Below are 12279 nucleotides of genomic sequence, written 5' to 3'. Positions count from 1 at the left end.
GACACATGAACAAGTATCATTACTGCTAAAGGAGGCCGAGGAGTAACTAAACATCTGACACAATAAGTAGGACAGTGCAGGACGGACAGGTGAAGTAGCCATGGTGATAGTGAGTTGGCTACGAGCTAAGCTAAGTTAGCGAAATAGTACATACACAGTGAGTGAATACTAGTAGTGAGTACACAGAAAGTGTGCTTCGGATGAAACACATGAAGATTATACTATGAAAAAAGAATGTATTTAAAAGTTTTTAATTAAATTGCTAAGCAGATAAGCTACTCAAAACACCACCAAAAACACAGCAAAGAGAGCAAACACCAATATGGCATGATTCAGAGTTGTAGCAGAAGTCAGGGGTGTGCAGGGTGAAGAGAAGAGGGGAAAGCTAGTGTCCTGTGTATCGGGTAATCTCGGGGTAGTTTTGTGAAGCGCGTATTGAGGCTTGCTTTGGTTACGTATGCAGTGACATTCGAATTCGCCAGATTCTAAATAAATTGGGCAGCCAAACACAGCTGATTCCCCCATCACATTTTGTTGTGGAATTGGATTACATCCCAGTTACATACTTACTTGAGCATTTCTTCTTCGATGGAACCAGCAAGAAAGAAGATTTTCCCCAGTCTGGCAACATTTAGATCTCATCTCTCCTAATAAAGTATGCACACAGTAATAAATATCACAAATGATAAGTACCACAATATAAATCAACAACACCACAGATCTTATAATCTCATTGTGAAATGCACTTCACACACGTACACACACGCACAGTTGTTTGTCGCCAGATGCCACGTTTATTTATCGTTTTCATTTGTTATGACCGACCACAGTCTGACAGCTCCGGTCTCAGCTGATTTCCAGCCTCCCTTCCGCTCCTCTCCCGTCTCACTATAAAAGGGAAGGAAACCATCATCAGTCCAAACGCCATCAGCTATTCTCACCTGCGTCTCCAGCACCGCCCCGTTGAGCTCACTGCACCACTCCTCCCCTGCAGCCGCACCCGGGACCACACCTCCGCCACACTCATTTCTGTCTTTTAGTTTATTAAAAAGTGAAGCAGTTTGTGTCATTATCCAGATGTACATAAGCATGATTACACAGTTACACAATCATACCAAAACTCTGTCCTGATAGTTTCCACTTTCTCTTTTATATCAGACATACTGAGAAAATATTTGGGATAAATAACCATGAAAACAATTTATTTAAGTTTAGAGGTTTTCACATGACATCATTATAATCATTGAGCCTATTTGACTTTAATCGTCCACTTGATGGCGCAGTAGAGCCAATGAATCATCACAATGCTTCGAACCATGAGTCGACCAGTTGGATGGAAAGCTTCAGTTCATCACAAGGCTTCATCTCACCATCACTAGTGTGCAGGCAGGAGTGGTGAAATGGAGCACCCAAAGTGCAGACTCCGGAGACAAACATGAACTCAAACAGCTTTAATGCTGAACTCAAACAGAACAAAACTAAGACTACGTTCACACTGCAGGCAAAAGCGCATCAAATCCGACATTTTTGACCCTATGCGACCCATATCCGATCATGGTATGACAGTGTGAACAGCACAAATCCGATATTTTCAAATCCGACCTGGGTCACTTTCGTATGTGGTACTGAATCCGATACAAATCTGATGTTTTAGAAAGCGACTGTTGTTTGAATGGTCATGTCGCATTAAAGCTGTCTTTTACATCACTGACACAAGACAGACGCCAATTATCAGCGCCCGAGAAGACATCAAGAACGCTTCCTGGGCATCGAGTGTAGATGTTAGTGAAACTGTTGGGAAGACAATGTTGAAACATGAACATTTTATTTGTACTTCATAATCTGCAGATTCTGTCAGAAATCTGCAACTATCCTTTGAAGCACCGCTCCTCTCTAAAACAGCAATAAGGATATTTATTAGGCCATATGTAAATAACACAATAACTTTATAACTTAAAGCGAAATTGGGAAACGTAAAGTCCAAAAGTCTTTATATTAAGGCCATCAGTCAAACAACACTGTTTGGTCTGGGTCTAAACAGAGCGCACCAACGGTAATGAGACAGCTTACAGGGAGGAGGTCAGCGCCCTGACCCACTGGTGTCAAGACAACCATCTCACCCTCAACGTCGCAAAGACAAAGGAGCTGATAGTGGACTTCCGGCGGTGCAGAGAAGTACACACCCCCATCACCATCAACGGCGTTGCTGTGGAGAGAGTGAGCAGCTTCCGGTTCCTTGGTGTACATCTGGCTGAGGATCTTACGTGGTCAGGACACATAAACAATACAGTGAAGAAGGCGCAGCAGCGCCTCTTCTTTCTCAGGAGACTGAAAAGATTTGGCATGAGCCCCCGCATCCTCAGGACCTGCTATCGCTGTGCCATTGAGAGCATCCTCACTGGATGCATCACCACCTGGTATGGCAACAGCACCGCTTACAACCGCAAAGCTCTCCAGAGAGTAGTGCGGTGCTCTGAACAGATAATTGGAGGTGAGCTTCCCTCCCTCCAAGACATCTACAGGAAGCGGTGCCTGAGGAAAGCGGGAAGGATCATCAAGGACTCCAGTCACCCCAGCCATAAACTGTTCAGACTACTTCCATCAGGAAGGAGGTTCTGCAGCATCCGGTCCCGTACCAGCAGACTGAGAGACAGCTTTTTCCAACAGGCCATCAGACTGCTGAACACTTCATAGACACCTCACCTTTACTACTGGAACTTCAACATTATGCACTCCACACTGTATATAAATGCCACTTGTTTTGCACATGTCCAACTACCAACCTCTGTAAATTTTATATATTTTATTTTATTGTTTACTCTATTTAATTTGTAAAATATGTATGCACACACACACACACACACACACTCTCACACACACACACACACACGTAGAAAAACATATTTAGTATACACATCCAGTAATGCATACACTCTTATATTGTACATATATTTATTACTCTCAGATTTAGCCATTCTTATATTTTGCTTGTTTTATGCTGTTGTATTTTTACACACCTCTGTTGCTTGTGAAGCTCGCACACAAGAATTCCCCTCGCATGTACCAGTGTACCTGCACATGTGATGTGACAACAAAAGTGATTTGATTTGATTTGAGATCACGACACAGACACAGAGAAACACGGGGCTTAAATACACAGAGGAGCAATCAAGGAATGGGAAACAGGAGGGAAACACAGCTGGGGTGTGACAAAGTGGGTGAGAAGACCATTTGTCTATATTCTTAGTTAACATTCTTGTTTTATTTAACCATATTTCATATATAGTCTGCAATAGGCAAACATCTACTATCCTGGGTTTGTTTAGGTTTTGCACTTTTACAGATTATATAATATAACATCTTGGTTTAAATCAATTCCTACAAGTTTGTTAAGTTAACATGTTCTTTATTTCAACTGTTAATTTGTATTGTTTAGAACTTACCTTACCTACCTGTCTTCCAGAAACAAAAGGAGGAAATGTAGTTTTACTTCCTGCTTTATAGCTTCTGGGTTCATTTGAGGTCACAGGAAGAGACCAAGTGCAGAAGGGGAAGAACTCTTATAATTTAATAAAGTTGATTTTAGAGGGTTTAGGAAGAAATAGATTTATTGTTGTAATATGTATTAATTACACCACAGAGTTTGTTGCCAGTAAAGAGGAGTAGTAGAGGTTTGAATATAATCATGTTCATCTTACCTACCTACTGAATGGAATAGTCCAGAGGAGAAATTGTTTGGTTAAGTGGACTATTTAAGCAGAAGAACTCAGGTGTTTCAAGGAAAAGGTTCAGGTCAGTGTAGCTGTGTGCAGTTTGACCTTAATTTCTGTTGATTTAAGTTCAGTTATGTTTATTTGAACTGAGTTAATTATAGAGTTGAGTTTCTTATTTGTTTCTTTGTATATATTGTTTGGGTCACAAAATGGTGAATAAATCACTTGCTACACTGGACAGCATCAGTCTCCTGCACTTCTTTGACTGCTTAAGTCAATTCCTACCACATTGGTAAAATCTGGCCTAACGAGACAGGGGAAGCAAAACCAGACACATTAATATAAGACATGGACCTTCAAAGTAAAACAGGAAACAAAGAGATGCAGACTTGACACGGGGATACAGCAGACAGGGGATACAGCAACTATGGATCACAGACAGAAAACCAGAACACAAAAACTCTAACAAAACCCACACAGAGGACCTAAACTAAGAATAATCCTATGACCTATAAGGCAAAGCTAGAATATAATGAAATAAACAAAATCAAAGAACCAAAAACACAAGATGTGTCACCAGGGTGCAGGGGAGGCATCCCCCCCTCTGTCCCCTTCTGGCTGCCTGTGCCTCAATTTTATCCCACAACTTAGACATTCACATTACTCACACTCTCATAACACATACATATAGGATCTTGGGGGTGGGCACGCTACACGGAATCCAAAAGACCATCAGGGTGTACAACCTCACCCCTGGCGTTGTTGCCCACCTCTCAATTTTGAATACACGTAGAAACTGAGGGCTATCAGGAGGGGCTATGCACTTACCTGCTGCTCTCTGGCAGGTAGCTCCATGCCCTCCTGGGTTTTAAATGCACCTTAGAACACACAAGCATCAACACTACATATGAGCGGGCTGAGGGAGGTTTGGAGTCTTCACACACCCCCGTTCTCTGCGGCCTGCTGGAGCGGGAGGCTAGGAGGAGGAGTTGGCCGTCCGATTGGGGTCTGGAATGTGGGGCCTCCCTGCTGCTGCCGAGTTTGGGCAGTCTGCTTCTCTCCACCCCAGGGAAAAGGGTGACACCACCTGGGTCTGGGTGCAGTTTCCCCCTCCAGGGGCAAGGGTACCTAGACCCGGGGGTTTTTTGTGTCTGGGGATGGGCGTCCGGGTACCCGCCGGCTCACTCCTTGTTGGCTGCTTATCGGGGCCTGGAGCCTGGGGCTCGCTCAGGCCACTTCGGGGGTGGGGTGCCCTCGGCCTGGGGCTCTGGCACAGCTGGCTGCCGGCGGAGCTCACGGGCATGTCACTGCAACCCCCCCTGGCTTCTGCTCCGCGGCTGCTGAGTGACCCCTCATCTGGGGCTCTCCTCAGCTCTTTTTGGGATAGTGGCGCGGCTGCCCCTCTGTTGGTCTTCCTTGGTCTCTTGTGTTCTGGGGGCCTCTGGATGTCTGGAGTCTTGATCTCCTCCATACCTGCTTCATGCCCTGGAGGACGGGGCTGTGGCTCCCCACACCCTCTAGCAGATCATTACATGAAGGAACCTTTAAAATACAAGCGTGCTCATGCTCACAGGTGTACACACGGGTGCTCACAGACACAAACTACACCCTTTTTGGCTCCTACCTCAAAGCACACTGTGCGCTGTCGATCTTGCGTGCTGCACAATAATGTTTAATATGTAGTATTTACTGTTATATTCCCATAGATCATCATGGTGTTGTTTATTATTTTGCTCTTTTTTTTCTTCGGCTTGTTTTCTCTTTTTTCTTTGATATATGTATTTTTTTGTCTGCTTATTTTGTTGGTTTTTGGTTTTTGCCCTTTATTCCCATCCTTCTTCTCCACTGTTTTTCTTTCCCTCTTTCCTTCTCCCCTTTCTTTCCCACAGTCAAGTCTGTCCCGTATTTAGCAAGTGAAAATAAAATAAAATAAACAATAAAAGGTGAATCAAATAGACCATTACGGCAAGGCTGGGATGGTCCATTTGGTAAAGCAGAGTGAGACAGGATAAATTATCTGAATATGCTGTAAAAATATATAATTTTTTAATGTACATACAACTTTTTTTTTTACTGCAGTTCTTTTTTTTTGTTAAAATGTGAGTACAAGAATAAATGAATGAATAGATAAATATTATTTTCCAGCTATCTCACAGTGTTTTGTATTTATTTTTGTAGTGTCTAATCGTTGCTAAGTTGTGTTTTTGCACATTGGCTGGTTTTGTGTGGCTTTTGACAGTAGTGGTTGATTTTGAGTAAAGTTCAAATAGTTTTGGGTCAAACGTTTGGTTTTGCAAGACAAGTTAAAGGTTATGTGAGTGTAACTTGAATTTTACACTTTGTGTTTAGTGTTTTGACACAAAGAGATGAGATTTTAGGAAATGTGTTTTAGCAGCTCAGAAAAACTGTAATGACAAGTACATTCCTGTCAGGTGAGTTCCTGTGTTCAGACTCTCACTGGACCTGAGTCATCACCTGTTACACCTGTGTGTTGCCTTCCTTGATGACTCTCACGTGTGCTGCGTGGAGGCCTCTGTATCCCATTTCTCACAATAAAGATCTGCCAGGCATTTCAGAAAAGCTTACTGTCATCGGAGCAACTTTTTTGTTCATTTGTCACACACGATTGTTAGAAGATCTGATGGTTTAAATATCTATTTTTTAAAAGTGTTGTTTATTCACAAAATTGGCCCCATAACCATGCATTCGTGTCACAGTGCAATCATGGTTGCAATGCACCAGCGATCATCATTGACAGGTTGCTCAGGTCTTAAAAGAGAATTAACTTGTATTTTTTAATGTATATATTGTTTTGCTCTTATTTATGAAGTACCTGTTATCCAGTACTTTAAGATAAAAAATTACTTTATTTATTAATTTTAGGGTTTGTTTCGTTTTTTGCGCTACATTACACAACATCAAAATAGCCTTGTCAAAAATGACAACAGCGTTGGCATTTTTGTTATTTGTGTTTTGTAATCTTGATAAAAAACCTAGAAAAAACATCTCTTTATCATTGATATATTTCGAGGCGCTGTAGACACCCAAGTTTGTAATAGTGTAGATTTTTCAAAACAATACCATGATTGCATCTACTGAAACTCTCTGTGAAGCTTAAATCTCAGTGACCTTTACTTCAAGGTCAGAGGTCAACTTTTCTGAAAATCAGAGGAGTTTCACATTTATAATACAGGTATGTCTACTAGGAGGCTGAAGGGTAGCACTTTATATTTATAAACAATCAAAAACAATTATTACACAATTTATTTCCAATTTGTATGGAATTTATTTCTGTAAACATGGTGTTTTAGGTCTGATTGAAGGACTGATGTGATGGTAAGGTGTCCACTGCTGCGCTTTGAATATTGGTAGGCTTTCTTTTTTATTTTAAATTTTCACAGGAATTGCTACTTCCCCTTGAGTTTTGGCCACTCCAACAATCAGACGATTCCCTATGAGCAAGCATTTAGCGACAGTGGGAAGGAAAAACTCCCTTTAAAAAGGAAGAAACCTTCGACAGAACCAGGCTCAGGAAGGGACAGTCTGCCGCGACTGGTTGGGGTGGGGGGAGTGAAAATTTAAAAAAAAGAAAAAGCCAAAGTGATCATTATTGGAGCAGCTTAATTATTTTTTCCAGTGTAATTTGCTGTTAATATCCTTTTCCAAACCCAGTTTGTGTCTTTATCACTTTTGTCCAGGGTGGAAGATGCCATGCTGGAGACTGATTCTGTATGGTTTTTCATTGTCGATACATGGGAACCTGTTAGAGAGGCCAGGGCTGAAAAAGGGATGGCGGAGAACCTCCGAGGGTGTTATCTGCTGGTTTGCATCCAAGGCCAACATCTGTTTAATAAGGGTGACAAATAAGCTTTGGCCATTTTCTAGTCCTCGTCTAAACGTCATCCAGACGTGTCAGTTTTATGTATCTTGTCTCCAAAGATTCATATCCTGTCTCATATTTAAATTGTTGGTCAGTCTTGAAGGTCCAGCGCTGTTGGTTGTAGTTGTAGTTGTCTTTTGTGAAATAGTATTCAGTGTACACGCCAGAGTCTAGAACATGATCTGGTGGCTGACCCTGAGTCTCTATGATGAATTTTAAAACATCATAATATTTTTTTCCAGGGTAGAGTGGCACCCCTGTAACAAGCTCCACAGCCACCAGCCCCAGAGACCACATGTCACTTGCTTTGTTATAAGGAAGGCCAAGCATAACCTCAGGTGCACTACAACCAACTGTCCCCACGCGGTCACCAGGCATCACTGCAGACGCAGGACATGCGAGGCCAAAGTCTATAAGTCTGACTTTGACTGGAGACTCATAGCGGTTTACAACCATGATGTTTCCAGGTTTGAGGTCAGCGTGCACTATTCCCAAAGAACCCAGGTGGGACAGAGCATTTGTTAGTTGACCTAAAATTGGCCTGACTTTTTTTGCCGGTTGCAGAATATCAGAGCGGTTCTTGTTCACCTTAATAGTCACAGCTCGGTTCCCCCACATTCCTGCCCACACCCACAAACCTCCTTAAAAGCCCAGGAGAATTGCTCTTAAGTCTTAAGTCCGTCAGTCTTAAGTCACCTTCCTGCTTGGTTTGGAGCTCTTTCAGCAGAGATACTTATTCCAGCTTTCCTGTTTTAATCACTGGCATTTCAAAGATGGAAGATTGTGGGATGCACTTTTCCCCAGGTTTGTACTCAGCATTGTTGTCTGTGAGCTAATATGAACAGAGTTGGCTAACCTCTAAGTCAACTTGCTAAAATACTCTTTTACTCTGTGTTGTAAGTCCTGATTGCAGAAGTCACCATTTCTCCCTCCACAGCTGAACAGAGTCCACTTTAAATCCTTTTTGGTTTTAAAGAATGTACAAATATCCGACTTCTTTTTTTTCTACTTTGTGGGAAACTTTTGTGTTTACGATTCATTGTGTTGATGCTCAGTCATCAGGTAAGTAAATCCCTGAAGGTTGATTCAGTTCACCTGGATGTAATGTTTTCAATGGAAGAAATGTTTGTGACTTCTTCAGTCTGAGACCTTTTGGGATTTAAGACTCATCAATTTAACCTTTGTTTATTTTTTCTGTTAGAAATCAGTCGTGCCAAAACATATCAGCAACAGATCAACTGAAGATGCCATTGCTACAACGCTCCACACCACCATCTCTCACCTGGAAGTGCAGGGCTGTTACGCCAGGCTGCTCTTTGTTGACTTTAGCTCTGCTTTCAATACCATACTCCCGGACAGACTAATACTTAAACTGCTGGAAATCGGACTTCCTTCTACCACCTGTCGCTGGATCAGAGACTTCCTCTCAGACCGTGTACAGAGAGTTAGAGTGGGGCCTCATCTTTCCTCAGCCCTCAGCCTTAACACCGGCTCTCCACAAGGCTGTGTACTGAGTCCCCTACTGTACACTCTGTACACACATGACTGTGTTAGTACCCACCCAGTGTCACAGCGAGTGGGATGAGCCGTGTGGAGAAATAAAGGAGAATCCAAACGCAGGCACTAAAGGTGTGAGGGTGGTTTATTAAACACAAAATGAAAATGGACAAATGGCAAACGGAGCAAGGACTAAACTATACTGGGAACAAACTGACTACTGAACACGAACCTGAACATGAATGAAATCGAGCAGAAGCAGACGACGGATGACAGCAGGGAAACCACACGAGTGAGACATGGGTGGATACACAGACAGACCAGCAACTACAATGACAGAAGACCAGTGTTGGGACTAACGCGTTATTAAGTAACGCGTTACAGTAACTACGTTATTATTGTGGTAACGAGCACGGTAACTAGTTATTATGCCAAAATCAGGAACGTGTTACTCGTTACTGGGATTTAGATAGGCTCGTTATTCGTTACTTCGTGTGGTGGCTATCGCGGAGCTTCCACAGATTCAGTAACATTAGCAAGTGGTGGAGGCCAGCAGGTGCATGAGAGAAAGGGGAGGCAGGAGGAGAGACCCGAAGCGGCCGCCTGTCCCAGTGTCAGGTGAACTGAACTTCAGGTAAGAAGTTATGACCTGCAGTCTATCTGGGTCAGATATAAACCAAGTTTAGTTGGAGTTTATTTTCGTTGTGCTGACTTTTTCGTACTGCGTGCTAGCTAGCATGACGGGGTTTCTATACAGCTGGGTGGTGCTATGTTGCTGATGTTGAACTTTATTTTGTTCATACAGTTAATTATTAGAGTTGCCAACCGTTCCCTAAAAAACGGAATCGTCTCATATTCAGATAAATTATTACGCGTTTCGTATTTAGGTGAAAAGGAACAGTTTGTCCCGGACTTCAGCTACAATGAAAAAGACACAAAGCTGGAGTTATTCTGTGTCTTTGCTGCACAGCTGCCTCTTCTTCTCTCATTCTCTCCCCTCCCTCTCCTGTTGCTACTTTAATCATGAAACTGATCAATGATCAGCTGATCGGCTTTTCCCTCTTGTTTATTTATCGTCCGCTTTGCGCCAGAAAGAGGAAACCACCGGATGTCACGTTAAACAACAGCAGCACGTTTGATCAGCTGTTGTTAGAATTTATTTAATATTACTTTCTAGTATCAGCTGATGTTTGCTGGAGCCACAGCTGTAAAGCTGCTGGTCATGAGATCGGTTTGTATATGTGGTGAGATGGAAACATGAAGATGAAACCAGGAGATGTCCTTACTGAATCATCAGAGCTGAACAGGTGATGGAGAAACAGGTTTACCTTTTAGGTGACATGGATGAGTTGAAGGGAAGTTATGAACTGTTTCTGAGAGATAAATAACACCAGGATCCTTTTCTATGTAGCTGACAGCTGGTAACTGTGCAGGGGCGGGTCTAGCAAAGTTTTGCCAGGGGGGCAGGTAGGGCATTAACAGGGAGAGGGGGGCACAAAGAAATACTTTCTTATTCTCATTTAAAATGTCTAGCTTTTAAAAAATAATTATCTGAGTCTTACAACAAACGATTGATAGATTGATGCATATATACCATCAAGACAGTGTACATCACTGTCACAACAGTGTTTGTTTTCATTCAAAGGCTTTATGATTTTTGCTATAATGGTGGGCCGGTCTATAGTCAAAATGCCCGGGCTGATTTTTTGTCCCAGTCCAGCCCTGTATGCAGCTCATCTGCAGTCTGGTGTTACCTACATCGTCCTATTCAGAAGGCAGAATTTCCGAGTTCTGAGTACAATCGAAAGCACCACGACTGCAGTTTTTGTGTTGGATGTAAAAAGCGCACATGACGCTGTAACGTAGGCTAGAATCATGGCGGTGGTCAACGACGGTCCAGGCGTGGGATTTCTCTCGTGGAAATATGCACATTATTTTTTCCTTTGGTAGGTGGCACAGTGCACTTGTGGCAAGTAAGAAAGCTAGAAGACTGGCACTCTTGCTGGGTATCCAGTTAGCAACACATTAACAAGAGAAGTCTGAGTAAAACCAAAGTTACTTTCCCTAGTAACTAGTTACTTTGAAAGTAACGAGTAACTTGAAGTAACTGAGTTACTTTTGATGGAAGTAACTAGTAATGTAACTAAGTTACTAATTTAAAGTAACTTACCCAACACTGCAGAAGACGCGACTTAAATACACACAGAGAAACACAGGGAGATTACACACAGGTGGTGGACACAGCTGGGAGTAATTAACGAGACGAGACAAGGGCGGTAAAACTGAACACACTCACATGAGACGCAGACCTTCACAATAAAACAGGAAACAAGAAAACACTACACAAGGACGCAGACTCGACACTGAGAGACAGACAGAAAATGACACATGGAACTAGAACTAAACCTGCAATAAACATGAGAACACAAAACCAACGAACTAATCCCTAAACAAGAATAACTGAAGCATAGATTCATAATCATCATCATCATAATAAGAAAAGAATCCAAAATGCAAAAACACACCAAATCAAATCAAATCAGTTTATTTATATAGCGCTTTTCACAGGATAAAAACCACAAAGTGCTTCACAGTAATATAAAACAGAAATACATAAAATACATTAATAATAAAACACACAGCACAAATCTAATTAAAAGCCAATCTAAATAAATGAGTCTTAAGCTGCTTTTTAAAAGAATAAATACAATCAAGGCAACGTAATGATGGAGGGAGAGCATTCCACAACCTGGGGGCCACCGCTCTAAAAGATCTATCACCTCTGGTTTTAAAATATGTTCGAGGGACTACCAACAGCCTTTGATTAGAAGATCTCAGGCTGCGAGAGGGAGCGTGGGGTTCTAAAAGATCAGAAATGTAAGCAGGGGCATCACAATTCAAAGCTTTAAAAGTCAGTACCAAGATTTTGAAATGAATTCTGAAATGTACTGGAAGCCAGTGTAATGAACGTAACACTGGTGTAATGTGCTCTCTTTTTCGTGTCTTAGACAACTCAAAATACTGGGTCAAACTGACCCAGAACCGTGACACCCAGACAACGCAGTCATCAAGTTTGCAGATGATACCACCGTGGTGGGGCTCATCTCTGGGGGAGATGAGACGGCGTACAGAGCTGAAGTTCAGAGGCTGTTAGATTGGTGTGTAGATAACAACCTGGACCTCAATACC

This window comes from Perissodus microlepis, chromosome 22 (genome assembly GCF_051167445.1).
Source record: "Perissodus microlepis isolate ML-2025 ecotype Zambia chromosome 22, ASM5116744v1, whole genome shotgun sequence".
Taxonomy (NCBI): Eukaryota; Metazoa; Chordata; class Actinopteri; order Cichliformes; family Cichlidae; genus Perissodus; species Perissodus microlepis.
The sequence above is the reverse complement of the archived record's forward strand: the minus strand, read 5'-3'. Positions refer to the sequence as shown.